The 26436-nt window shown below is 43.7% G+C and overlaps 1 long non-coding RNA gene across 1 annotated transcript; it reads right to left on the bottom strand.

Moving 5' to 3' along the window:
- Positions 1–2921: 2921 nt before the first annotated feature.
- LOC141172572 (uncharacterized) lies at positions 2922–26436 on the bottom strand. Its single transcript, XR_012252493.1, has 4 exons — positions 26367–26436; positions 3954–4043; positions 3733–3789; positions 2922–2969 (listed from the first exon to the last, which is right to left on the bottom strand). It is a non-coding gene; the product is annotated as an uncharacterized lncRNA (long non-coding RNA).

Here is a 26436-nt window from a genome sequence, read left to right as displayed (position 1 = left end):
ACTCGCTTACGATACATCCTCCATTCCCAGAGATCCCATGATATTGAGTGCACTTGCTTACGCTACATCCTCCATTCCCAGAGATCCAACGATATTGAGTGCACTCGCTTACTCTACATCCTCCATTCCCAGAGATCCCATGATATTGAGTGCACTCGCTTACTCTACATCCTCCATTCCCAGAGATCCAACGATATTGAGTGCACTCGCTTACTCTACATCCTCAATTCCCAGAGATCCCATGATATTGAGTGCACTCGCTTACTCTGCATCCTCCATTCCCAGAGATATCATGATACTGAGTGCACTTGCTTACTCTACATTCTCCATTTCCAGAGATCCCATGATATTGAGTGCAGTCGGTTACTCTACATCCACTATTTCCAGTGATCCCATGATACTGAGTGCACTCGCTTACTTTACATCCTCCATTCCCAGAGATTCCATGATACTGAGTGCACTCGCTTACTTTACATTCTCCATTCCCAGAGATCCCATGATACTGAGTGCACTACCTTACTCTACATCCTCCATTCCCAGAGATCCCATGATACTGAGGGCACTCACTTACTTTACATCCTCCATTCCCAGAGATCCCATGATACTAAGTGCACTCGGTTACTCTACATCCTCCATTCCCAGAGATCCCATGATACTGAGTGCACTCACTTACTCTATGTTACGGATTCGGGTGGTGGAACCTCTGTACTGCTATGCAAGGAGGGACCAGAGGGGCTTAACTAAGTGCCAACTCGGACCGACCCTGGTCACACGGTGGCTTAGTCGACTCCGTGAACCAAGGAGGGACCGGGCAGGTGAACCAGGTGCCACTCTGCGACCGACCTTGTGTGATAATAGGTGAACCCCACAGGTCAGGTGGCTGAGGCTGACAGGTACAGCAGACGAGCACGGCAGGTAGCCTGACGGGTGATCCGGGTAGGCAAGACAGCGGGCACGGCAGGTAGACAGGATGGCGGGCACGGCTGATGGACATGCAGACGGACAGGCAGGCGGGCACTGCTGATAGACGGGCGTGCACGGCTGATAGACAGACAGGCTGGCGGGCACAGCTGATAGACAGGCAGGCGGGCACGGCTGGTAGACAGGCAGGCGGGCACAGCTGGTAGACAGGCAGGCGGGCACTGGAACCTGAGGGCTGAGGAGAGTGTTAGCACACAAACAACAACCTTGCACAGGCACCTCCATATTGGAGGAGGTGCTTTAAATAGGAGTGGTCCTCCGTCCATTGGCCGGGGACTCTTTAGGACGGCGCGCGTGGCCCCTTTAAGAGGGAGGGAGCGCGCGTGTGCACGGCCTAAGTACAGTGCCCGTTAAGCTGCGCGCGGTGTGCGCAACAGCAGCTTCAGGGAGGCTGGAGGACACCGGACCGGTACCGCAGTGGTGAGGGGAACGGCGTCTCTGCCTCCACTCTATATATCCTCTATTTCCAGAGTTCCCATGATACTGAGTGCACTCACTTACTGTACAAATATGTCCTGAAGACTCATAAAATGTGAGTGGATCTCTTCATCTTCTGGGTCAGTAGGCAAGTAGCACAGTTTATAGTGTGTCCTGGTCACCGTCGGAATGAATGGAAGTGCAGGGTACTGCAGCTCGCACCATTCAAGGGAATAAAACCGCCATCAAATAACTCTTTACCGACATCCACTATACATGTACAGCTCAAGTCGGTAGCTGGTGTATGGAGCAGGTCCATGGAGTGAGCCCGCCCCATACCCGACAAATAATGTGTAACGGGTCCGGGTGCAAGGAGGTACCCAGAGGGGCGTAACTAGGTATCAACCCGAACCGACCCTGGTCGGACGGCGGCTAACGACTCCGGGACCAGGGAGGATCCGAGCAGAGGGACCAGGTGCTACTCTGGGGATGACCTTGTAGAGAGCAGGTGGCTCCCACGGGTCAGTTGGCTGGGACTGACCGGTATGACGGATGGACACAGCAAGCAGGCAGAAGTCTCTGAGTTAGCAAACAGGTGGTCACGGCTCGTGACCGCAGAGCAGGCTGAAGTCTCTGGGTTAGCAGACGGGTGGTCACGGCAAGTGACAGCAGGAGCCTCCTGGTAGGCTAGCAGGTAACGGGCAGATAACAGGCGAGTGCTCCCAGGTGAGCAGGCTAGCAGGCACGTCAGGTAGCAGGCAGGTAAGTGGCAGGTGCTTCCTGGTAGGCAGGCGGGCTTGCCCATAGACAGACTGGCGGGTAGTGCGGAAGGCAGACTGTCGGGCTGGAGAGTAGTCAGGCTGGCGGACTGGAACAGAAGTCAGGCTGGCAACGGGACCTGAGGGCTGAAGCAGAGGTAATATACTGTGCAACAACTTTGCTCGGGCACCTCCATTTTGGAGGAGGTGCTTTATAAATGGGAGGTCCTCCGGCAATTGGTCGGGGACTCCTTAGGACGGCGCGCGCGGTCCCTTTAAGAGAGGGGAGCGCGCGCGCCCTAAGCACAGTGCCCGGGAAGGAGCGCGCGCCGGCAGCAGCGAGGAGGGGAGCGCTGGAGGACGCCGCGCCAGGAGCGGGAAGGTGAGAGGGACGGCGTCTCTGCCTAGCAGTGGGCAGAGACGCCGATGCTACATGATGGCTGTGACACACAGACAGAACCTACCTCTAACAGCCGAGACTGTTAACCTATTAAATACCGCTGTCAAACTCTGACAGCGGCGTTAATACTGCATTGAGGTACATCATTATATGCGCCCATGTAAAGTGATGATAGGATGCCGATGAAGACCTTCATGCCCGTCATCACGGAGAAACCCAGCCAGTGCAGGTTTAGAGATCAGAAAAGAGATAAAAACAGATTTCATATTAATTAAAACTTCCCTGTGGTGTAAAGACATGGAGGGGTTAATTTCACTAATTTTACGGTGGAATAAGGAGGTAATGGATCTATTCTTGGCTCTTACCTGCTCTTGATGGTGGTCTTCTTCGTTTTGATTTTGGTGGTCTTCTCCCTACAGTACATGAAACATATATCATCTCATGGAAACAAGTAACGGGGGATTAGGATCTGTAAAAGGTTTGTTCTCAGGAGCGCGACAGGCAGAGGAAAGTCCCCGGCTTCTCACTCCAACCCAAATACTTTCTTAGCACCATGTGTCCATTTCCTCCATCACACAGATAAAGGGGTCTTCCTGGAGTAGAATACTGATGACCACTCGTTAGGCTCTGCCCCCAATACCAGGAAAGCAGATGTCCGAATCCAGAAGGAGACCCCACTGATTAGCGGACACTGTTACCTAGTAGCGGCCGTGCAGATCGGGGACTGCAGGGTCTACAATTCATTAGGATACATTAATGCCTGGTTCAGATGTCCGTGGAGTGTGGTCCGAGTACAGACCCCGATCACTGACTGCCCAAACCTTACAGTCCCATAAGCAAATAGAAGACTGTGGGACAGCGACATTATCAGGAGGATTTATATAATTGGAGCAAAACAGGGAAAATTATGTAAAATACTAAAAGAGCCATTGTCACATGATAAATCCTGCACTGCAGCAATGAAGTTAGCGACTACCCACGTGACCGCTGCAGCTAATCACTGTCCTTGTGCCAATTCTCATCTTTGCCACATTTTTTTATATTGGAAAACCACATAAATGTGACAGGTATGGGTTATGGGAGGGATGAGAATAAATGATGTTGGCGCTACTTTCCATTTCTCTTATAGAAACACATCTATATCGTCTTATATTAACAGTAAATATCTGCACTTACAGAAGTGCCGTCTTCTCCTTCATTGACTCCTCCTTTATCTGTTCTGGGGTCTCTTCCCTATAGGACATGAATCAGAGATCATCCTATGTGTTAGGCGAGAGCAATATATATTAGGGTCACTACAAATGCTGTCCTCCACCAGGGGGTCACAGGAAACACCACCCTGTATAATATATCAGGCAGGTCAGGTAGTGTTATATCTCCAGAAATAACATACGTACTCGATGGTTTCAAGGGGTGGACACCAGATATTTTTTTGACACCTATGTGGCCTGAAAGCTGGTGGTGTAGTCTTGATATTGTGGATCCATCTTTAGAAGAAATGAAGAAAAAAAAAATATTTCACAACAACGAATATATCACAGCGACCTCAGACCCATAATGATCCGACAAAGGTGACATATCGAGGCGATCGCACCACTCAGGGTGTACTGTGACTTCAGGGGGCGCCACTATCTAATAGCAGCTTTCTCTCCCTGCAGCTTCTTTCTCAGCTCAGGATGATTGAGGGTTAAGTTATGTTTTTTTTTACTGGACCCTTTAATTTTTTATACAGTCTAAGGCCCAAATGTATCAAAGTAATTTAACAAGAATTATGGCACAAACTGCTTTGAAAAGTCACAAAATTTTGGCAAACTTGGATTTGAGCAAAAATTTTGCAACGTTTGGCGTTTTTATATCAATTTCTCCCAGCTACGCCAAAATGGGCGTCACACCACAGCTCATCTAATACATGATATGCTGTGGTATTACCTACTCCAGAAATCTTATTCCAGTCTGAGCACTTGTCAGATGCTCCTGATTCATGAAGAGGCAGACACCACCACGTCCCCTCATCCAGACCAGCTTGATGTATCAGGGCCTTAATTTTTATTTCTTAATATAACTCTGATACACTTTATTGTTCTATTAACTAAAGTAACTGTTTCTTAAAGTTAAAATTAGTCACGTTATTAAGGTGTTAAAATGCACTTAAGGCCCTGAGTAATGCGCCCCCTATGTTTCCTTGGTGCATAAATTTGAAATCTACAATAAAAAGTGACATTTTGGGTTTTCTTTTCCACTCTAATATTTGAACTAAAGAAGGGATGAGAATGGTTTTTAGCAATTACTTTATATATCATCTGCACTCATGATTACATGTGGGGTCGGGTGCTCTTATAGTATCACATTCCTATATCGTACCCCCAACTGTGACAGACAGAAAAGAAGGTGATGTGTTGTGAGTGCACTTAGTGGTCTATCACAGTAGAATACCCCCGTATATGCCCCACAGTATAAACCTTCCCCAGTATGACACCCCATGATGCTCCTCCATACAGTATGATGGCTCAGTGATGCATTCACACCCATAGGATAATACCCCCAACACACATATTACGATGCCCCTACACATGACGCCCCAAAAAGTTGCACCCCCACACAGTATGTCGCCCCAAGGCTTCCTTCTCGCACTATGATGCTCCCACAGTATAATGCCCCAAGGTGCTCCTCCACACTCAGTACAATGCCTCATAATGCCCTCCCCAGTGCCCAACCCCAACCCCAGTGCAATAGCTAAAAACAAAAAAACTCACAAAGCGTTCTTCCCATGATGAGCAGGAATCTACAAGCTGCTCTGTTCTATGCTGTGTGTGGCTGGACGCTACAAGCGTGATCTAGAGACACCATCATGTCTGCACCAGACCTGAGACAGCGCAGAGAGCACAGGCTGTGTGGTGGTGCGGGGAGCTGACAGCTCTCTGCTCCACTATTATATTCAACCATATGTATGAGGATACAGATTGGACATGTGCCGACCTCCTGAGACAGCTTCCCAAATCCAGGATCCTAGACAGGGGCTATGCTATAGAAAGTATACATTCTTATAATTATATCTCGTGTCTTTCTAAAGGAGCCATAGAAAAATGCTGGCTCATGTTTTATTTCTCCTGGTACACATATTAATTGGTCAAATAAATAAAATTAATCTAAATCATGTGTCCTATAAACCTCCAAGACTGAGAAATGACTTTCACACACTGAATGACGACTATCAGTGTAGACAGATATATAGTATGTGCAGACAGGTTTTATATCATCTCTACCTCAGAAAAAGCCCTAACAAAGATTCCTCCATGTTCAGCTCTTTCTCCTCCTTGTTTATTTTCTCTGCTGACAGTTCCCATCTGTTGTACATGGAACATATATCATCATCTCATATCAGCAATTTGAAGAGCATTAATGAATACATTCTGCCCCTTGGCCTCCATCCAAAATACTTTGCCAACATTTTCAATCTACATCACACAAATGATACCTTTTTGTCTACGTGGAGCTACCACTAGAGGGCGCTCACTGTATATTGTCAGAAGAAACCTAGAAGGCTGGCGGCATAAATAGACCTCATGGTCCATCTGCCCGAATTATTTGCTTTTCATATACGTCTATCCCAGACTTATTTAATGATATAATGACTCGGAAATTTTCCATTTTTGAGCGTTCATTTTTACTCCCCTTTTACCAGGAGCCATGTCCTTATACTATTTGATCTACATAGTCATTTCAGGACTTGAGTTTTTGCGGATCGAGTTGTAGTTTTGAATTACACCAATCACTTTACCATATAAAGGTTCATAACGCTATTAACCTGCAGATTAACCCATATCTGCAGGTAATAGCATTTTTTCAGATGACAGGTTCCCTTTAAGATATAGTCTCATTTTTCTTTTTTTTTCTCACTTGTATTTAATAAGTGAAATAACAATTCCTCTAATGTTTGTAACCCATAAAAAACACTGGCATCTTTGTAATAAAATATGACACATGAGCGGCTCCCAGTAATGGCAGCTATCTGTGTATTTATATATATATGTATAATATATATATATACATATATCACGTGCAGACAGGTTTTATATTATCTGTCCTGAATACAGAGAATCACACGTTGGAGATAAGGAAACATCTATATCATGATGTCATCTATAAGGTTGGCTTATATTAGATCAGTTATTCTCTGCACTTACATAGTCACGATATTATTCGCTATCAGATCTGCCAATACCACATGTGTCGCAGATTCTGGATCCTCAGTGGTGTCCTCACTATCGTACAAGGAAGATACATCAACTTGCGATAAATGGTCAGAAACTAAATAGTACAAGCAAATATAAGAAGCTTTGTAATCTATTTTATCCGAGAAATCTGCTTCATTCTTCACTTATGAGCCACGTCTACTCTCCCCGTCTCCTGAACTCACTGTCCACTCTGAAGAAAAAAGCATAGCTTAAATAGATCTTCTTCAAATCAAGGCAGGCTGTCAGGTCAGTGTGGTGTCTGATTATACGGCCTATTATAGTCTGTTTAGAGGGAGGAGGAGTGAAGAGCAGAGGGAGAAAACAGGAAGAGAGAGACACAGAAACATAGTGCTGCAGCCAGAACAAAGCTTAACTTATCCAAGAGCGGGATTCACAGCTAGACTGCTGAATACAGAGCTGAATTCACAGCTAGACTGTTGAGTACAGCTGTATAATGTACTCCATGCTGCTGCTACTTCTAAACATGTGCTAAGCAGAGAAAAATGATCAGGAATCCCTCTGTACCTGTGTACTGTGCATAGGAGACATAACAGCGAGTCTCTGTCTGCTAGATCAGAGACAACTGAAGATGAGAGAGGAGAACACTGGTGAAAAATATAGGACACAAGTCATCTAATGGTCAGAAATAGTGTTATTCCTCACGTATACAAATATGACAAATTATTCCCCTTACTTCAATGTTCTCTGGATGGTTGGAGGACCCAGCAGTCGGACCTCCAGCTAATGTGGGACCAACCCTTTAAGCTACAGCTATACTTAAAATAAATATGTTCCATGAAATGTTATTGGCTTCAGCTATCACCCGGCAGGAGTGGACACAGCCAGAAAAGTGCCCCATGCAAGGGTCATATCTGGGCCTCTGTATCCAATAGCTCATCATAATGTATCATTCTAACTGCTATGGAGGTGAAAGTGGCCCCCTTACCTCTGGGGCCCCTGTGCATCTATACAGGCTGCACAAGTGGTATGTCCGCCTCTGATTGGTGCCTTCCCAGTCCATCTCAGATATGAAGCCATCATATTAAATGAGCAATATCACACAATTTACAGAGTAACCATCATTTTATTTATTTTTTCTCATGAATCAATAGTACATGTGAAAATAAGAAACTTGTAATATATGTTATTAAAGAGAAATCTGCTTCTTTCGCCTCCTGAACTATTCGTTCATTCTCAGAATTCTTAATTAACGGGTAAAATCTGTATTCAGTGAGCACAAATGTTCCCATTACTGAGATAGGAGATCACAGTTGGTGCTCAGAAAGTTCTCTGGAGACCTGGAACTGTTGTTTCAGAAGAACTTGCAGCAGAATGTCTATATTCCTCCAGCTGCTCCATCGTCCTCCTCCTCCCCCTCTCCATAGAGTTTAATAAGCACCAACTGTTATCTATCTCCCATCATCCTGCCTCGGCGTCTGATGGTTCAGAGCAGCAGGCGCAATGACAACATTACAGGGCGCCCACTGTTCTGAGATGTGCAGTGATTCACACCACAGGCTCAGCAGACCGGAGCATCAGGTGGAACAAGGAGAGGTGTATATTGTATTTATTTTTTAAATCAGTGACTGGTGGCCATAATGGAGCATGGGGGGTACAGTATATTATATAGAGGACCATGGGGGTGTGCATTATATTGCATGGAGGACTATGGGAGGTGCATTATAATGTATGGAGGACCATGGAGGGAGCATTAAACTGTATGGAGGAACATGAGGGGGTGCATTATATTGTATGGAGGACCATGGGGCTGTGCATTATTCTGTATGAAGAACCATGGGGAGAGTATTTTATTGTATGGAGGACCATGGGGGTGCATTATATTGTATGAAGGACCATGGGTGAGCATTATACTGTATGGAGGACCATGAGTGGGTGCATTATATTGAAAGGGGGGGTGCATTATATTGTATGGAGGACCATGGATGGTGCATTATATTGTATGGAGGACCATGGGGAGTGCAGTATATTGTATGGAGGACCATGGGGAGGGCATTATACTGTATGGAGAACCATGGGAACAGCATTATTTTCTATGGAGGACCATGTGACACGGGTGTGTCAGATGTAACAGACAGTCGCCCTGCAGTTGGTTGCAGAAGATCTCTTCATTTGGCATTACAGACACCTTCTTAGATCTAGGACCCAGCGGCTACCTCCATCCTGCTAATTCACACCCTTGCCTGGGTGTTTAAATACTTTTTGTTTGCTACAGAGAGGTGCCGGTGATATTTACATGTTCCCTTGTGAAGGCTTGGAGCTATTGCAGTCTGCATACTACCTCTCTGATGTTAGGAGGACGTTTTGTGTTATCTCTCTGAAGTCGGCTCAAGCTAAGTTACTTTCCCCCGAGTTTGTCATCCTTGTTGTCTTTAGTTGTTAGTGGGGACTGACTAGTGCTCATCCCCCCTTCCCTATCCAGGGTCAAGCTGTAGGGAAATACAGGGTTTAGGTTCCTATGCGGCGATTGGTGAGGAACCAATATAGAGATGATAGGGGAGACAGGGTGATATCAGATCAGCCCAAAAGGTCTCCACTCCCTCTTACCCTAGTGTCTGGATTCCCTTCCCCTTTTCCCTTTGTATTGCACTTAGTCTTTCCCACACCTTGCATGACACCATGCGGGGTGCATTAAATTGTATGAAGGTCCATGGGGAGAGCATTATATTCTATGGAGGACTTTGGGAAGTGCATTATATTGAATAGAGGACCATGTAGAGGGCATTATACTACATGGAGAACCATGGGGAGAGCATTATATTCTATGGAGGACCATGGAGGTGCATTATATTGTATGGAGGACCATGGTGAGTGCATTATATTCTATGGAGGACAATGGGAAAGCATTATATTGTATGGAGGACCATGGGGAGAGCATTATACTGCATGGAGGACCATTGGGAGAGAATTATATTTTATGGAGGACCATGGGGAGTGTATTTTACTATATAGAGGATTATGGGGGGCGCATTATACTATATGGAAGCAGTTATACAGTGTGAAGGTTTGTGTGGGGTCCATCTTACTGTGTGGGGGCCATTATACTGTTTGGAGGGCTAGTGCGGGCCATTATAATATGTGGGCCCATTATACTGTATGTAGGCCCTTTACACTGCATTGAGAGCTGTGTGGGGGTCACAGGTGGGGAATCATCCTGTGTTGAGTCACCATACTTTGCCCTGGGAGTTGAGGTGGGGTACAGTAGGGTCATTATACTGTGCATGTGGAGGCTAATGTGGAGGAATGCACCATGGGGGTATCATACTGTGTTTGGTTGGGGCACTTTTGTTGGCAATGTACTTTATGGGGGCAATGAAAGAGGAATCTAGATCTTCAGCAGGAGGAAAATTACTATGTAAAGGCTGGAAAGTTGTGAGATCTGCTCTTCTGTAACTCAAGGTAAAGTGTAACCAAGACCGTCCACAGTGGGAAGAGTGGAGAAACTGTAAGAATATAGATCATTTATCATCTAGAACGTTTGCTTTAATTAGCACAATAAATCTCAGCACTTACATCTCTGTTCTATTTTCTCAAGGAATATGGTTTTCTCTTGAATGTCTTGTTTTAGGAAGTTGATGTGCTCCTCCTTATTGTACATGGAGAATAGATCTGATAGTGAAGTCTACAAATGCCAGTAATTATTAAGATGTTCAGCAGTATTAGTGACCGTGGTACATGTGGTAAATTCCTCCCATTCTCCCTCCATTCTAGGTACTTTCTTTGCCAACAGTTTTACATTTACTATATTCCACTGTTAAAGGGAATATGTCAGCAGGTTGTTTGCTATTTAATATGGGAGCAGCATGATATAGGGTCAGATACTCTGATTGCAGCAAGATGTCACTTACTGGGCTGCTTGCTGTAGGTTTAATATAATCAGTGTTTTATCAGCAGGAGATTATCACTAGAGGACTAGTAAATCTTCTGCCATGTAGACCTCCACACGCATGAGCTCTGTAACTTTGCACCCACCACTGTTTGGCAGTTTCTGCCTATGCACAGTTCACACAGAAAGCTGTGAATCAGTGTTGGGGGCGAGGTTATACAGAGCTCAGTATTCATGGAACTGGTTGATCTTCAGCAGAGAAAACAGGGATTTTATTAAAACTGCAGCAAGCTGCCCAGTAAGTGACACATTGCTGAAATCGTTGCTTTGAGATGGGGGAACAAAAACCTGGTGATAGATTCCCTTTAATGCCGGGTCACATGACCGGAGATTCTCTCATTCAAGAGAATGGGGCTGATTATGCTAATGACTCTGATTAACCTCTGGTCTGATCAACACTTTACCATCAATGCCTCTTCTGCACTTATACTGAATCCTATGTACAGTGCTGGCCAAAAGTATTGGCACCCCTGCAATTCTGTCAGATAATACTCAGTTTCTTCCTGAAAATGATTGCAATCACAAATTCTTTGGTATTATTCTCTTCATTTAATTTGTCTTCAATGAAAAAACACAAAAAGAATTGTCCTAAAGCCAAATTGGATATAATTCCAAACCAAACTTAAAAAAGGGGGTGGACAAAAGTATTGGCAACCTTTGAAAAATCATGTGATGCTTCTCTAATTCGTGTAATTAACAGTACCTGTAACTTACCTGTGGCACCTAACAGGTGTTGGCAATAACTAAATCACACTTGCAGCCAGTTAACATGGATTAAAGTTGACTCAACCTCTGTCCTGTGTCCTTGTGTGTACCACATTGAGCATGGAGAAGAGAAAGAAGGCCAAAGAACTGTCTGAGGACTTGAGAAACCAAATTGTGAGGAAGCATGAGCAATCTCAAGGCTACAAGTCCATCTCCAAATACCTGAATGTCCCTGTGTCTTCTGTGTGCAGTGTCATCAAGAAGTTTAAAGCCCATGGCACTGTGGCTAACCTCCCTAGATGTGGACGGAAAAGAAAAATTGACGAGAGATTTCAATGCAAGATTGTGCGGATGGTGGATAAAGAACCTCGACTAACATCCAAACAAGTTAAAGCTGCCCTGCAGTCCGAGGGTACAGCAGTGTCAACCCGTACTATCCGTCGGCGTCTGAATGAAAAGGGACTATATGGTAGGATACCCAGGAAGACCCCACTTCTTACCCCGAGACATAAAAAAGCCAGGCTGGAGTTTGCCAAAACTTACCTGAGAAAGCCTAAAACGTTTTGGAAGAATGTTCTCTGGTCAGATGAGACAAAAGTAGAGCTTTTGGGGAAAAAGCATCAATATAGAGTGTGCAGGAAAAAAAAAGAGGCATTCAAAGAATAGAACACGGTCCCTACAGTCAAACATGGTGGAGGTTCCCTGATGTTTTGGGGTTGCTTTGCTGCCTCTGGCACTGGACTGCTTGACCATGTGCATGGCATTATGAAGTCTGAAGACTACCAACAAATCTTGCAGCATAATGTAGGGCCCAGTGTGAGAAAGCTGGGTCTCCCTCAGAGGTCATGGGTCTTCCAGCAGGACAATGACCCAAAACACACTTCCAAAACCACTATAAAATGGTTTGAGAGAAAGCACTGGAGACTTCTAAGGTGGCCAGCAATGAGTCCAGACCTAAATCCCATAGAACACCTGTGGAGAGATCTCAAAATGGCAGTTTGGAGAAGGCACCCTTCAAATATCAGGGACCTGGAGCAGTTTGCCAAAGAAGAATGGTCTACAATTCCAGCAGAGCATTGTAAGAAACTCATTGATGGTTACCGGAAGCGGTTGTTCGCAGTTATTTTGGCTAAAGGTTGTGCAACCAAGTATTAGGCTGAGGGTGCCAATACTTTTGTCCGGCCCTTTTTTGGAGTTTTGTGTGAAATGATCAATGATTTGATTTTTGCTTCATTCTCTTTTGTGTTTTTTCCTTGCAAGCAAATTAAATGAAGAGAATAATACCAAAGAATTTGTGATTGCAATCATTTTCAGGAAGAAACTGAGTATTATCTGACAGAATTGCAGGGGTGCCAATACTTTTGGCCAGCACTGTATACTTCCAGCAATTCCTCTGTACTTTCTGCAGGATCTTTGCTCGCTCTCATTGGGCAATCCCTGAATATTTTTAGTTATGTGAATTTTTAATAAATGTGTTTTCAAATAAAAACTTTCTTTTAATACTATTTAAGGCATGTGTCTGTTCCTATCCTGAGGCTGATTATCTCAGCCAGTGTGTGATATAGTCTATTTTGAGGTGTTCTGCACATTATAATACTGTGACAAGTGTATTTAATAAAATAGAGAAAAAAGTAAAGAAAAAAATCACACCCCCCTCTCCAGATAATATTAAAGCAAGGAAAATAATTAAAAAAAATACACATATTTAGTGTATCAAAATGGCAACATTGCGTGTTTTTGATTGCTACAACTCCACAAAAGAAGCGTCGTAACTACCACAAAATAATATCAATAAAGACATCAGGTCACCACGCAAAACACACAAAGTTTTTTTAGTAATTTTTTTCACCACTCAAATAAAAATAAAGTTTGATATCGTCGTAATCGTACTGACCTGATTGTTAAAGAGCGGACATCAGACAACAGAAGTTCATTATTATATATACGTATAGAGACGGCATTACAGTCACTATTCTGAATGACATGACTTTTCTTATTTCGGACTTACAAAATTTGCTCTCGGATTTTCTCTCGATATTTTTCAAACACAAATAAACGCCAAATCCTGAATTGTACAAATAGAGAAGTTTCCTTATAAATCGCCTGATCTTAAATACCAGTTGTATCAATAGTAAATATGGCCATAACGAGTTAATTAACAAATATAAGGTTTTCTCATTAATAATGTATGAAATATGAGAATTGGGAAGTAGAGGAAGCTTGTCATAAGAAATCAGAAGCTTATATAGTTAGGAAATGGGGAATAATAAGGACAGACAGGAGTGTGAGGAACGCATACTCACTCTCATCTCCTACTATAACCCTTAAAGGAGTTCTAGGTGAGCGGCTGCTTATATATCCTTCATGATGTCATAATGTCCAGGCAGAGGTCACCATGGCGCCGATCCTGTGATGTCACAACATTCTAGAATGTGCTTAGAACAAGCTCTGCAGCCAATGAGATCCAATATAATCATGTGTAATAAAGTCTATGGAGGGTTTATAAATGTGTGTAAATAATCTGATACAGCAAATTTTTAGAAATGTTAGGACCCCCCCCCCCAAATACACACACACACCCATGACCACATATACGCATAAGCGTCTTATAATCCAATGTGTTTCTTATATTGTTATTAGACTTATTATTATTATATATTTATTTATATAGCGCCATTGATTCCATGGTGCTGTACATAAGGGGTATATACATATACACCATATGGACATAAGTATAGGGATACAGAATTTTACAACATCTCATTCTAAATTAGGCATTCATTTGGAGTTGGTCGCTTACTACAAGATTTTGGAGGCGTCTGTGGGAATTTTTGCCCCTTCGTTCAGAAGAGCTAATGCTGGATGGGTGGTCCTGACTAGCAATCTTCATCCCAAAGGTGTTGGATGGGGTTGAAGTCCAGGCACTGTGAGGTCAGTCAGGTTCTTCCACACCAAACTCACAACCTTGCCTTTATGAACCTTGTTTTGTGCACTCGAGCATAGTCATGCTGGGACAGAAAAAGGCCTTCTCCAAACCATTCTCACAATGGTGGGAGCATACATTTCTCCATAATGTCTTCTTTGCTGAAGAATTAAGATGTCCCTTCACTGGAGCTATAATGCCAAGGCCCAGTGGTGTAACTAGAGTCTGATTTAGACCAGGGTCCCCTCATGCTGAATAAAATATATTGTGTTAGATCGGCTCACTCAGCTATGCATTTGTTACGGTGTTAGTAGATACCCTGAAGTCCAATGGCGTGGGCCAAGGAAGAGACTGAGACAAGAGTAGTGTGAAGGTCTATTTTAAACGCAGGTGCAAAAGGGGTCACAGCAAACTGTTTATGAAGGTAAGTTCATTCCAAACAATACTTCTCAGAACATAATCTGTAAGGCACAGGCTTCATTACTTTGTGGAATGTAAACGCTAACAATAGTCCAAGTTTACTTAGGTACAGTAATATGCAGACAGAAATAAGGATAATAAGCAGGCGTAGGTATTCCTCAGTTGATTGTGGACTCACGTAGTAAGTAAAGAAGACAAACTGGAATATGGACCTTGATGCTGAGGAATGCAGGAAGTGCAGCGGTGGAAGCAGCGATGTCTTAGGCAGAGCTGGAGCTGGGTATTAAACACTGAGCAAAGATGGTGACTTTACCGGAAATGTAAAGATCCAGGAGAAGTCCTCTTCAGGAAGACAAAAGTTCTGAGATCCCAGAGAGAGTGAACAACAGCCAGCGGTTCCTTTCAGCAGAAGTCCCTTTAGCAGAGGATTCAGGCAGCAATCCCTTCAGTGGATGACTAGGAGTAAACACAAAGTCAGCAAGACTCTATTCAGAGGGCTAGCACAGGTGAGTAGCAAGCTACAGACACACAATACTCAGGCAAAGCATGATTGCAACAAATGCAGTTTAAGTAGATCCACAGGCAGGAATCAAATGACCCAAGTGAGGCTGTGGAAGCCATCTTGGCTAAGGGAAAAACTACTGGCAAAGTAAAATTAAACCTGGCATCCTGACAGCATTGAGGTATAAACGGAATACTCTCTCACACAGCCCATCCAGCCTAACTGGAAACAAAATAAGAATAGAGTCCAGCAAAGTCCTTGCGCCGGCCAGGGTCCGGCCACTCCAGGTTGGCAAAAACCACATGGTTAAGGGTTAGCAGGAACAAACATACGCTGCTCTCTCTGGAGCTGGCCTCTAGATACTGACCCCACCTGAGTGTCAAGGCTGTCTATTTAAAGCCCAGACACTCCCCTGATTGGAGATATATGGTGAATGACCCCCCACCCTTCACAATAGTCATTCACAAAAAAACACTCACTTTTAAGATAAGCTCTAACTTCTCTCAAAAAATAATATGCTGGAGTAAATTTAATGGTTTTTAGTTCACTGAAGCGAACAGCCTCACGGAAACATATCTCCCCTCCAGCACTTTACAAGTGAATCCGTCACATATCCCCCTTCCCTCCACTACAAAGTGCTAGGAAACACCTAGTTATCCAGGCATTTTTACCTCTCTTTTTCTCTCAACCATCTCAATGGATGCTGCTGTTTTGATGCAGGGAAAATACATAGTGTGAAAGGGAAGTTAACCTAAGGCCTGCTGCAGACGAGCGTATGAGAAGTTGGCCGCGTTTCACCCAGTGCCATCCGCGTGTCTGTGTTTTTACGTCCATGTGATGTCCGTGTGCCATCCGTTTTTATATATCTATATTAAAAAATTTACGTGATCAAATATAGTTTCCATGGGTTTATAATAGAAATGTCTGTATTAAAATCAGATGCCAGCGGATTTTTGTTTCCACGCACATAGGCTTAAATGAGCTAGTCTCCTCCTGTATACTTAAGACAGTAGTGCATGCTGCATTTTTTTTCTCACGGACAATCGGACCGAGGAAAAAACGTTCATCTGAACAACTCCATTGAATAACATGGGTCAGTGTGCTGTGTGATAAAGATTAGAGCGCACATCCAGTTTATATGCTTGTCTACTTGAGCCCTTAGGTTATTTTCACACATAGCGTTTTGATGTGTTTTTTATGCAAATTTTCAGCTGCATTTTGCAGTACCAGCAAAGTCTATGAGATTCCAGAATTCTTAGTTCACACATCATGGTTTTTTATTTTTGTTCAGGATTTTGTGCTTTGCATGTTTTTTTGAAAGATAGGGCATGTCACTTCTTTCAGCATTTTTTCAGCTTTTTTCACCCATTGGAAGTAATGGGTAGTAAAAAAACGCTGAAAAAATGCCTAGTGTGAACATAGCTATCAATAGTGGCGGCTGGGGACCAAGTACCGAGGGACAGCCGCCGCCATCAGGTTGCGGAAAGCTTCCGTCTCCACGAGCCTAAAAGGCAACATTTTGAGCGCAAGCATTCACGAAATGTGTGAATTTAGTAATGTAGCCTGTGGGGCGTAGGCTGCGTATTTGCGCTAGCGTTCCAAGGACTGGGGTAGGGACAACTGAACGCTGCGCTGGGACAAGAACGTGGACGTGCTTGCTGATGGTGCTAGTTGAGAGTGTTCATTGACAGGTGCAGGGCAGGAGGCATCTTGGCATGCGTCATGGCCAGGTGATTGGCGTGAACGCGCAACAGTGGAACAAGCAGTGGTGTCACCCGCAGACACTGTTGCTGGACCCTGGGATTCGGCCCACTTAGTCGGGTGCTTTGCTGCCTTGTGCCTGATCATGTTGGTGGTGGTCAGGCTGCTAGTTTTGCTACCCCTTCTGATGCTGGCCTGGCAGGTGGTGAAAATGGCGTTTTTGGGGTTATCGGCAGTCTTTAAAAAAAGAGACTTGGGAAGACCTAACAGTTGTACTGGCAACTTCCGTCGTGTTGATGTTACAGGGAACAGTTGCCCACCTTCTGTCTGTGGCCACCACACTGCTTGTTCTTACCTGTTGTGGTGCTACGCCTCCCTCCCCCTGTGTGCTGCTGTTCTCGCTCTGCATGTCACCTTGCCAGGTTGGGTCAATGACTTCATCGTCCACCACCTCATCTACCACTTCCACAACCTGGTCCTCCTCCTGACTTTCTGGCAATTGTATCTCATCATCATATATCTCTTGTGACAGTTTCCCACTGTCGCCTTCGTGTGACCATGGCTGCTCAAATATTTGGGCATCGCTACATACGATCTCCTCTTGCCCCGATTCAAGTGGACCGGGCGAGAGGCCCGAATCTATAAATGGAAAAGTGAACAGCTCTTCGGAGTGTCTAAGTGTGGGATCAGTTGTCTCCGGGCACTCGGCATGGTGGGAGGAAGGAGGTTCAGGGTGAGGAATATGCAGTCCAGACTCACGGCTACTGAGACTTGACCGTGTTGAAGACAGGGTGGTGGTGGTGGTGGCTAAGTGACTGGAAGCAATATCTGCTATCCAACCAATAACCTTTTCACATTGCTCTGTGTTCAATAGTGGTGTTCTGCGGTCCCCTATTGATTGGGACAAGAAGGTCGAACGACAAGATGTGGGTCTTTGTTGTGGCATAATTTCCGCTTGCCCACGGCCTCGTCCTCTGCAAGCGCCATCACCATCATGTCCACTTCCCCATCCATTGCCACACTCCTTCCCATTTTAAATGGAGGACAATATTTTCCACTTTCACTACAAATAGCTGGATTTGGAGCAAACTTATATGTGATACGTGTGACGGAAAACCACAGTTTTAAATAGCTGGCCTATAGGATAAGAAATGTGTGTCTGAGCAAAGGGTCTGAATACTTGTGACCATGTGATATTTCAGTTTTTCTTTTTTAATAAATTTGCCAAAATTTCTACATTTTTGTTTTTTTTTCAGTCAAGATGGGGTGCAGAGTGTACTTTAATGAGAAAAAAAATGAACTTTTTGGAATTTACCAAATGGCTGCAATGAAACAAAGAGTGAAAAATTTAAAGGGGTCTGAATACTTTTCGTACCCACTGTAGGTTACTATTTTTCACAGCAACCTCGTGTCAATAACTTCACTAACACACTGCAACAAAATTGAAATGGAGGCCAATATTTTCCGCATTCACTACAAATTTCTGGATTTTTATCGCTGTAATATGTAAAGGATCTGGCTGTATTCTACAGTGGCAACAAGCAAATGGCGCAGAAAAACAGTGTTCTCTGGATTGCTTTTTAAGCAAATAATCAGGATTAAGATAAAAAAAAATTATCCCTGGCCCCTGATATCTGGGGCTATTTGTAGAAATAAGTGTAACAGCAGCAGCAGACAGAACTGGAATGGAGCCTCTTGTGCTGTATTATACACTGCAGTCTGCCACATACACTACCTGCGTGCCTAGCTCTGATATAGATATATATATATATATATATCCCGTATATGTTGTGGTATACCTAGACTAAGAGGACGTTCAATGGACCTTCTTGCTATATACACTGCAGTCTGCCACATACATTGCCTGCCTGCCTAACTCCTGCTGTCACCACTGAATATATGCAGCTGGATTAGTCCTCAGAAGGACTGTTAGTTCAGATGGATATATATAAATGTTGTGGAATACCTACACTAACTAATAAAGAAGCAAATCTCTCCCTAGCTCAGCAGCATCTCTCCTTACACTGCCTGTTTCCAGGGTAGACTGTGACGAGCATGGCGGCGCCAGGTCTGATATAGACCTGATGATGCTGTGCGACCAGCCAATCACTGTAATGCCACAACCAACATGGCTACGACATTACAGTGAGTGGCAGACAATCCCTGCATATTCATTAGCTCTTTAAAAAGCGGCAAACATGCAGGGAGGAGACCCGAGCTCCCGCCCAAGCAACCCGGAAATACTTGCAGAGCGCCGAGCATCTCGAGCAGTGAGATGGTCAGGCGAGTACCAAGCAGTGGCGAGCACGTTCACTCATCACTAGTTATCACATTATCATTATGATGCAATTAAGGTTTTTTAATATCATATACACAATACATGTGTGCTGGCACAGAATAAAAATGAATTATTGTTATATCATAATGACACGAGGAGATTGCTATTATTGCACTTTATACATATGCACTGTGCTTTCCTGATGTATATTGATTAATCACTGATTATGGGGTGGACCCTATATAAACCTTATGAATGCTCATGGTTTGAGAAAGGCTCACAGTTTGATGAGCGAAAATGTCACAGCAGGAAATGCAATCAGCAGGATCTATTGTAAAACTTGCAAACATCTTCGGCCGGTATTCAGACTCATCATCTTGGATGTATGTGGCACTTAATACAAGGGCAAACTATTTCTTGACTGGCTGAGTAACTTTACGTGACCCTGATTCAATTCCCATGGAGTCCTGTGAGTCTTTTTATTCATCTCTACATTTCACTATTATTTATTGATGCTGGTTACCCAGTGATTTGGCTATGGCGCAGGTTGTGCAGCATAATCATGGGTAATGTAGGAGACATGTAATGGCTCTATCACCATTGTGGATGTGATCTGAGCTGTAGTGATCGGTGCTGCACTGCCACAGATAAAAGCACAGGATCACTGCTCAGTCCGCTCCAATGCTGTAATGAATGCGGCCAGTACTGGGACAGATTACTAACAGCCAATGCTGTGTATTGGGTGGGCAGAAGACTGTGCTGGACAGGGGAGCCAGGCAGTGCCAGCTCTGGTTGTGAGATTAGAAAAAAAGCACAAGGAGTTGCCCAGTCTGGAGAACAATATGTAAACAAAAAGGGTGCAGGAAATGAAGACAAATTAAAGAGGAACAAAAGGTAGAGTCAAAAAACAATTTATTGTGGTGTCCTACATAAAAAAATAAAATTGGTTGGACAACCTCTTGTTGCTGCCAGGTGGTAAAGGTTCTACTGCCAGGTGGTAAAGTTGCTACTACAAGGTGGTAAATTTGTTACTGCCAAGTGGTAAAGGTTGTTGCTGCCAGGTGGTAAAGTTGTTACTGCCAAGTGGTAAAGGTTGTTGCCTGCAGGTTGTAAAGGTTGTTGCTGCCAGGTGGCAAAGGTTGTTGCTGCCAGGTGGCAAAGGTTGTTGCTGCCAGGTGGCAAAGGTTGTTGCTGCCAGGTGGTAAAGGTTGTTATTGTCAGGTGGTACAACTTGTTACTGCCAGGTGGTAAAGGTTATTGCTGCCAGGTGGTAAAGGTTGTTGCTGCCAGGTGGTAAAGGTTGTTACTGCCAGGTGGTAAAGGTTGTTGCTGCCTGGTGGTAAAGGTTGTTACTGCCAAGTGGTAAAGGTTGTTACTGCCAGATGGTACAGCTTGTTACTGCCAGGTGGTAAAGGTGTTCCTGCCAGGTGGTAGCGACATTCTCCTATATAGCGTGGAGATGTAACAAACAATAATGTTAAAGCGCATTTCAGTCACAAGATCCCAATGCTATAAGTCGAGCATGCGCCCTGTTGTGTCTTTATTTCTCCATAGGTTGTTTGGCTGAGTATGAACGGTGAACTGGCCTGAAGCACCAGGGAGAAGCTGTGTGCTGCTGAGAAATTTAACGTTAGAAGAATAGAACAGTCCGCTCAGCCCTGTTAAGCTGGATACACAGAAGGTCTGAAGGAGAATAAAAAAACACAAAAAGATGCAAAAATAAATCTCCGATTGGTCTGGTCTGTATATTAACAATAACTATACAGATTTGAAGCTTTGTGTAAAAAATTGCCTTTGGGGAAATTATGTTTTAAATGTCCAAACACAGACAAAGAACAGAAGACACAGAAAACTGTTTCAGATCCATATTGACCACCATGAATTATACCAGCTAGTAATAAGTTAGTAAAATTTAGCGCACTGGAAATTTCAATCTTAAGGCTGGAGGCAGCATATTACAGAATGACGGTGAGACCTGGGGGTGACATGTACAGAAAGGATCTTGTATACTCACTGTTTTACATTCTGTAGCAACAGAAATGGAAGAAGGATCGAAGCCTAAAAAAATAAATAGAAACAAGGTAACATGAGTGTTAAGAAAAGCATCCTCCATTCCCAGAGATCCCATGATATTGAGTGCACTCGCTTACTCTACATCCTCCATTCCCAGAGATCCCTTGATATTGAGTGCACTCCCTTACTCTACATCCTCCATTCCCAGAGATCCCATGATATTGAGTGCACTCGCTTACTCTACATCCTCCATTCCCAGAGATCCCATGATAATTGAGTGCACTCGCTTACTCTACATCCTCCATTCCCAGAGATCCCATGATATTGAGTGCACTCTCTTACTCTACATCCTCCCTTCCCAGAGATCCCATGATATTGAGTGCTCTCGCTTGCTCTACATTCTCCATTCCCAGAGATCCCATGATATTGAGTGCACTTGCTTATTCTACATCCTCCATTCCCAGAGATCCCATGATATTGAGTCCACTCGCTTACTCTACATCCTCCATTCCCAGAGATCCCTTGATATTGAGTGCACTCGCTTACTCTACATCCTCCATTCCCAGAGATCCCATGATATTGAGTGCACTCGCTTACTCTACATCCTCCATTCCCAGAGATCCCATGATATTGAGTGCACTCGCTTACTCTACATCCTCCATTCCCAGAGATCCCATGATATTGAGTTCACTCTCTTACTCTATATTCTCCATTCCCAGAGATCCCATGATATTGATTGCACTTGCTTACTCTACATCCTCCATTTCCAGAGATCCCATGATATTGGGTGCACTCGCTTACTCTACATTCTCCATTCCCAGAGATCGCATGATACTGAGTACACTCGCTTACTCTACATCCTCCATTTCCAGAGATCCCATGATATTAAGTGCACTTGCTTACTCTACATTCTCCATTCCCAGAGATCGCATGATACTGAGTACACTCGCTTACTCTACATCCTCCATTTCCAGAGATCCCATGATATTAAGTGCACTCGCTTACTCTACATCCTCGATTCCCAGAGATCCCATGATACTGAGTACACTCGCTTACTCTACATCCTCCATTTCCAGAGATTCCATGATATTGAGTGCACTCGTTTACTCTACATCCTCCATTCCCAGAGATCCCATAATACTGAGTGCACTCGCTTACTTTACATTCTCCATTCCCAGAGATCCCATGATACTGAGTGCTCTCGCTTACTTTACATCCTCCATTCCCAGAGATCCCATGATACTGAGTACACTCGCTTACTTTACATCCTTCCTTCCCAGAGATCCCATGATACGGAGTACACTCGCTTACTTTACATCTTCCATCCCCAGAGATCCCATGATACCAAGTGCACTCGCTTACTTTATATCGTCCATTTCCAGAGATCCCATGATATTGAGTGCACTCGCTTACTTTACATCCTCCATTTCCAGACATCCCATGATACTGAGTGCACTCTTACTGTACAAATATGTCCAGAAGACTCATAAAATGTGAGCGGATTTCCTGATCTTTTGGGACAGTAGGCTTTGCAGCGCTGGGGTCCTGGGTTCAAACCCCACCGAGCACAACATCTGCAAGGAGTGTGTATGTTCTCCCCGTGTTTGCGTGCGTTTCCTCCGGGTTCTCCGGTTTCCGCCCACACTCCCAAGACATACTGATAGGAAATGTAGATTGTGAGCCCCGATGGGGACAGTGGTGATAATGTCTTTAAATTGTCTGAACTGTAAAGTGATGTGGAAAATGTTGGCGCTTTATAAATAAAAAAAATATTATTATTATTATTATTATAAGGAAATAAAACCGCCATCGATTATCTCTTTACCGAAATCCGCTATATAAAGTGGGTACGGAAAGTATTCAGACCCCTTTAAATTTTTCACTCTTTGTTTCATTGCAGCCATTTGGTAAGTTCTAAAAAGTTCATTTTTTTCTCATTAAAGTACACTCTGCCCCCAACCTTGACTGAAAAAAAACAGAAATGTAGAAATTCTGTCTCTGAGCTCCTTGCGCAGTTCCTTTGAGCTCATGATTCTCATTTGGTCTTTTGGTCTGACATGCACTGTGAGCTGTGAGGTCTCATATAGACAGGTGTGTGCCTTTCCAAATCAAGTCCTATCAGTTTAATTAAACACAGCTGGACTCCAATGAAGGAGTAGAACCATCTCAAGGAGGATCACAAGGTAATGGAGAGCATGTGACTTAAATATGAGTGTCTGAGCAAAGGGTCTGAATACTTATGACCATGTGATATTTCAGTTTTTCTTTTTTAATAAATCTTGCAAAAATTTCTACATTTCTGTTTTTTTCAGTCAAGATGGGGTGCAGAGTGTACTTTAATGAGAAAAAAAATGAACTTTTTAGAATTTACCAAATGGCTGCAATGAAACAAAGAGTGAAAAATAATTTAAAGGGGTCTGAACACTTTCTGTACCCACTGTACGTACGGCTCAAGTCGGTAGCTGGTGTATGGAGCAGGTCCATGGGGTGAGCCTGCCCCATGCCGACAAATAATGGCTGTAATACACAGACAGAACCTACCTCTAACAGCCGAGACTGTTAACCTATTAAATGCCGCTGTCAAACTCTGACAGCGGCATTAATATTGCGTCGGCATTGGGGCACATCATTATATGCGCCCATGTAAAGTGATTCCAGGATGACGAAGAAGACCTCCATGCCCGTCATCACGGAGAAACCCAGCCAGTGCAGGTTTAGAGAGCATAAAAGAGCAAAAACAGATTTCATATTAATTAAAACTTCCCTGTGGAGTAAAGACATGGAGGGGTTAATTTCACTAATTTTACGGAGGAATAAGGAGGTAATGGATCTATTCTTGGCTCTTACCTGCTCTTGATGGTGGTCTTCTTCGTTTTGATTTTGGTGGTCTTCCCCCTACAGTACATGAAACATATATCATCTCATGGAAACAAGTAACAGGGGATTAGGATCGGTAAAAGGTTTGTTCTCAGGAGCGCGACAGGCAGAGGAAAGTCCCCGGCTTCTCACTCCAACCCAAATACTTTCTTAGCACCATGTGTCCATTTCCTCCATCACACAGATAAAGGGGTCTTCCAGGTGTAGAATACTGATGACCACTCTTTAAGCTCTGCCCTAATACCTGGGAAGCAGACGTCCGAATCCAGAAGGAGACCCCACTGATTAGCGGACACTGTTACCTAGTAGCGGCCGTGCAGATCGGGGGCTGCAGGGTCTACAATTCAATGGGATACATTAATGCCTGGTTCAGATGTCCGTGGAGTGTGGTCCGAGCACAGACCCCGATCACTGACCGTCCAAACCTTACAGTCCCATAAGCAAATAGAAGACTGTGTGACAGCGACATTATCAGGAGGATTTATATAATTGGAGCAACACAGGGAAAATGGTGTAAAATACTAAAAGAGCCATTGTCACATGATAAATCCTGTACTGCAGCAATGAAGTAAGTGACTACCCATGTGACCGCTGCAGCTAATCACTGTCCTTGTGCCAATTCTCTTCTATGGCCACATTTTTTTATATTGGAAAACCACATAAATGTGACAGGTATGGGTTATGGGAGGGATGAGAATAAATGATGTTGGCGCTACGTTCCATTTCTCTTATAGGAACACATCTATATCGTCTTATATTAACAGTAAATATCTGCACTTACAGAACTGCCGTCTTCTCCTTCATTGACTCCTCCTTTATCTGTTCTGGGGTCTCTTCCCTATAGGACATGAATCAGAGATCATCCTATGTGTTAGGCGAGAGCAATATATAGAAGGGTCACTACAAATGCTGTCCTCCACCAGGGGGTCACAGGAAACACCACCCTGTATAATATATCAGGCAGGTCAGGTAGTCTTATATCTCCAGAAATAACATACGTACTCGATGGTTTCAAGGGGTGGACACCCGATATTGTTTTGAAACCTATGTGGCCTGAAAGCTGGTGGTGTAGTCTTGATATTGTGGAACCATCTTTAGAAGAAATGAAGAAAAAAAAATTATTTCACAACAACGAATATATCACAGCGACCTCAGACCCACAATGATCCGACAAAGGTGACATATTGGGGTGATCGCACCACTCAGGGTGTACTGTGACTTCAGGGGGCGCCATTATCTAATAGCAGCTTTCTCTCCCTGCAGCTTCTTTCTCAGCTCAGGATGATTGAGAGTTAAGTTATGTGTTTTTTTACTGGACCCTTTTTTGATACAGTCTAAGACCCAAATTCATCAAAGTAATTAAACCAGAATCATGGCACAAATCAGTTTCTCCCAGCCAAAATGGGTGCAGCTTTAACAGGACAGGGGTGCAGCAAGGGCGTCACACCACAGCTCATCTAATACTTGACATGCTGAGGTATTCCCTTCTCCAGAAATCTTATTCCAGTCTGAGACTGGAGTAAGATTTCTGGCATGGCGCACAGAGGTGCACACCACTTGTCAGATGCTCCTGATTCATGAAGAGGCAGACACCACCACGTCCCCTCACCAAGACCAGCTTGATGTATCAGGGCCTCAGTTTTTATTTCTTAATATAACTCTGATACACTTCATTGTTCTATTAACAAAAGTAACTGTTTCTTAATGTTAAAATTAGTCATGTTATTAAGGTGTTAAAATGCACTTAAGGCCCTGAGTAATGCGCCCCCTATGTTTCCTTGGTGCATAAATTCGAAATCTACAATAAAAAGTGACATTTTGGGTTTTCTTTTCCACTCTAATATTTGAATTAAAGAAGGGATGAGAATGGTTTTTAGCAATTACTTTCTATATCAGCTGACAGCTCTCTGCTCCACTATTATATTCAACCATATGTATGAGGATACAGATTGGACATGTGCCGACCTCCTGAGACAGCTTCCCAAATCCAGGATCCTAGACAGGGGCTATGCTATACAAAGTATTCATTCTTATAATTATATCTCGTGTCTTTCTAAAGGAGCCATAGAAAAATGCTGGCTCATGTTTTATTTCTCCTGGTACACATATTAAATGGTCAAATATATAAAATTAATCTAAATCATGTGTCCTATAAACCTCCAAGACCGGGAAATGACTTTCACACACTGAATGACGACTATCCTTGTAGACAGATATATAGTATGTGCAGACAGGTTTTATATCATCTCTACCTGAAAAAAAGCACTAACAAAGATTCCTCCATGTTCAGCTCTTTCTCCTCCTTCTCTCTTTTCTCTGCTG

This window comes from Phyllobates terribilis, unplaced genomic scaffold, assembly GCF_046119375.1.
Source record: "Phyllobates terribilis strain yellow unplaced genomic scaffold, ASM4611937v1 Scaffold_1__5_contigs__length_1240528914, whole genome shotgun sequence".
NCBI lineage: Eukaryota > Metazoa > Chordata > Amphibia > Anura > Dendrobatidae > Phyllobates > Phyllobates terribilis.
This window is presented reverse-complemented; position numbering and strand designations above follow the sequence as displayed.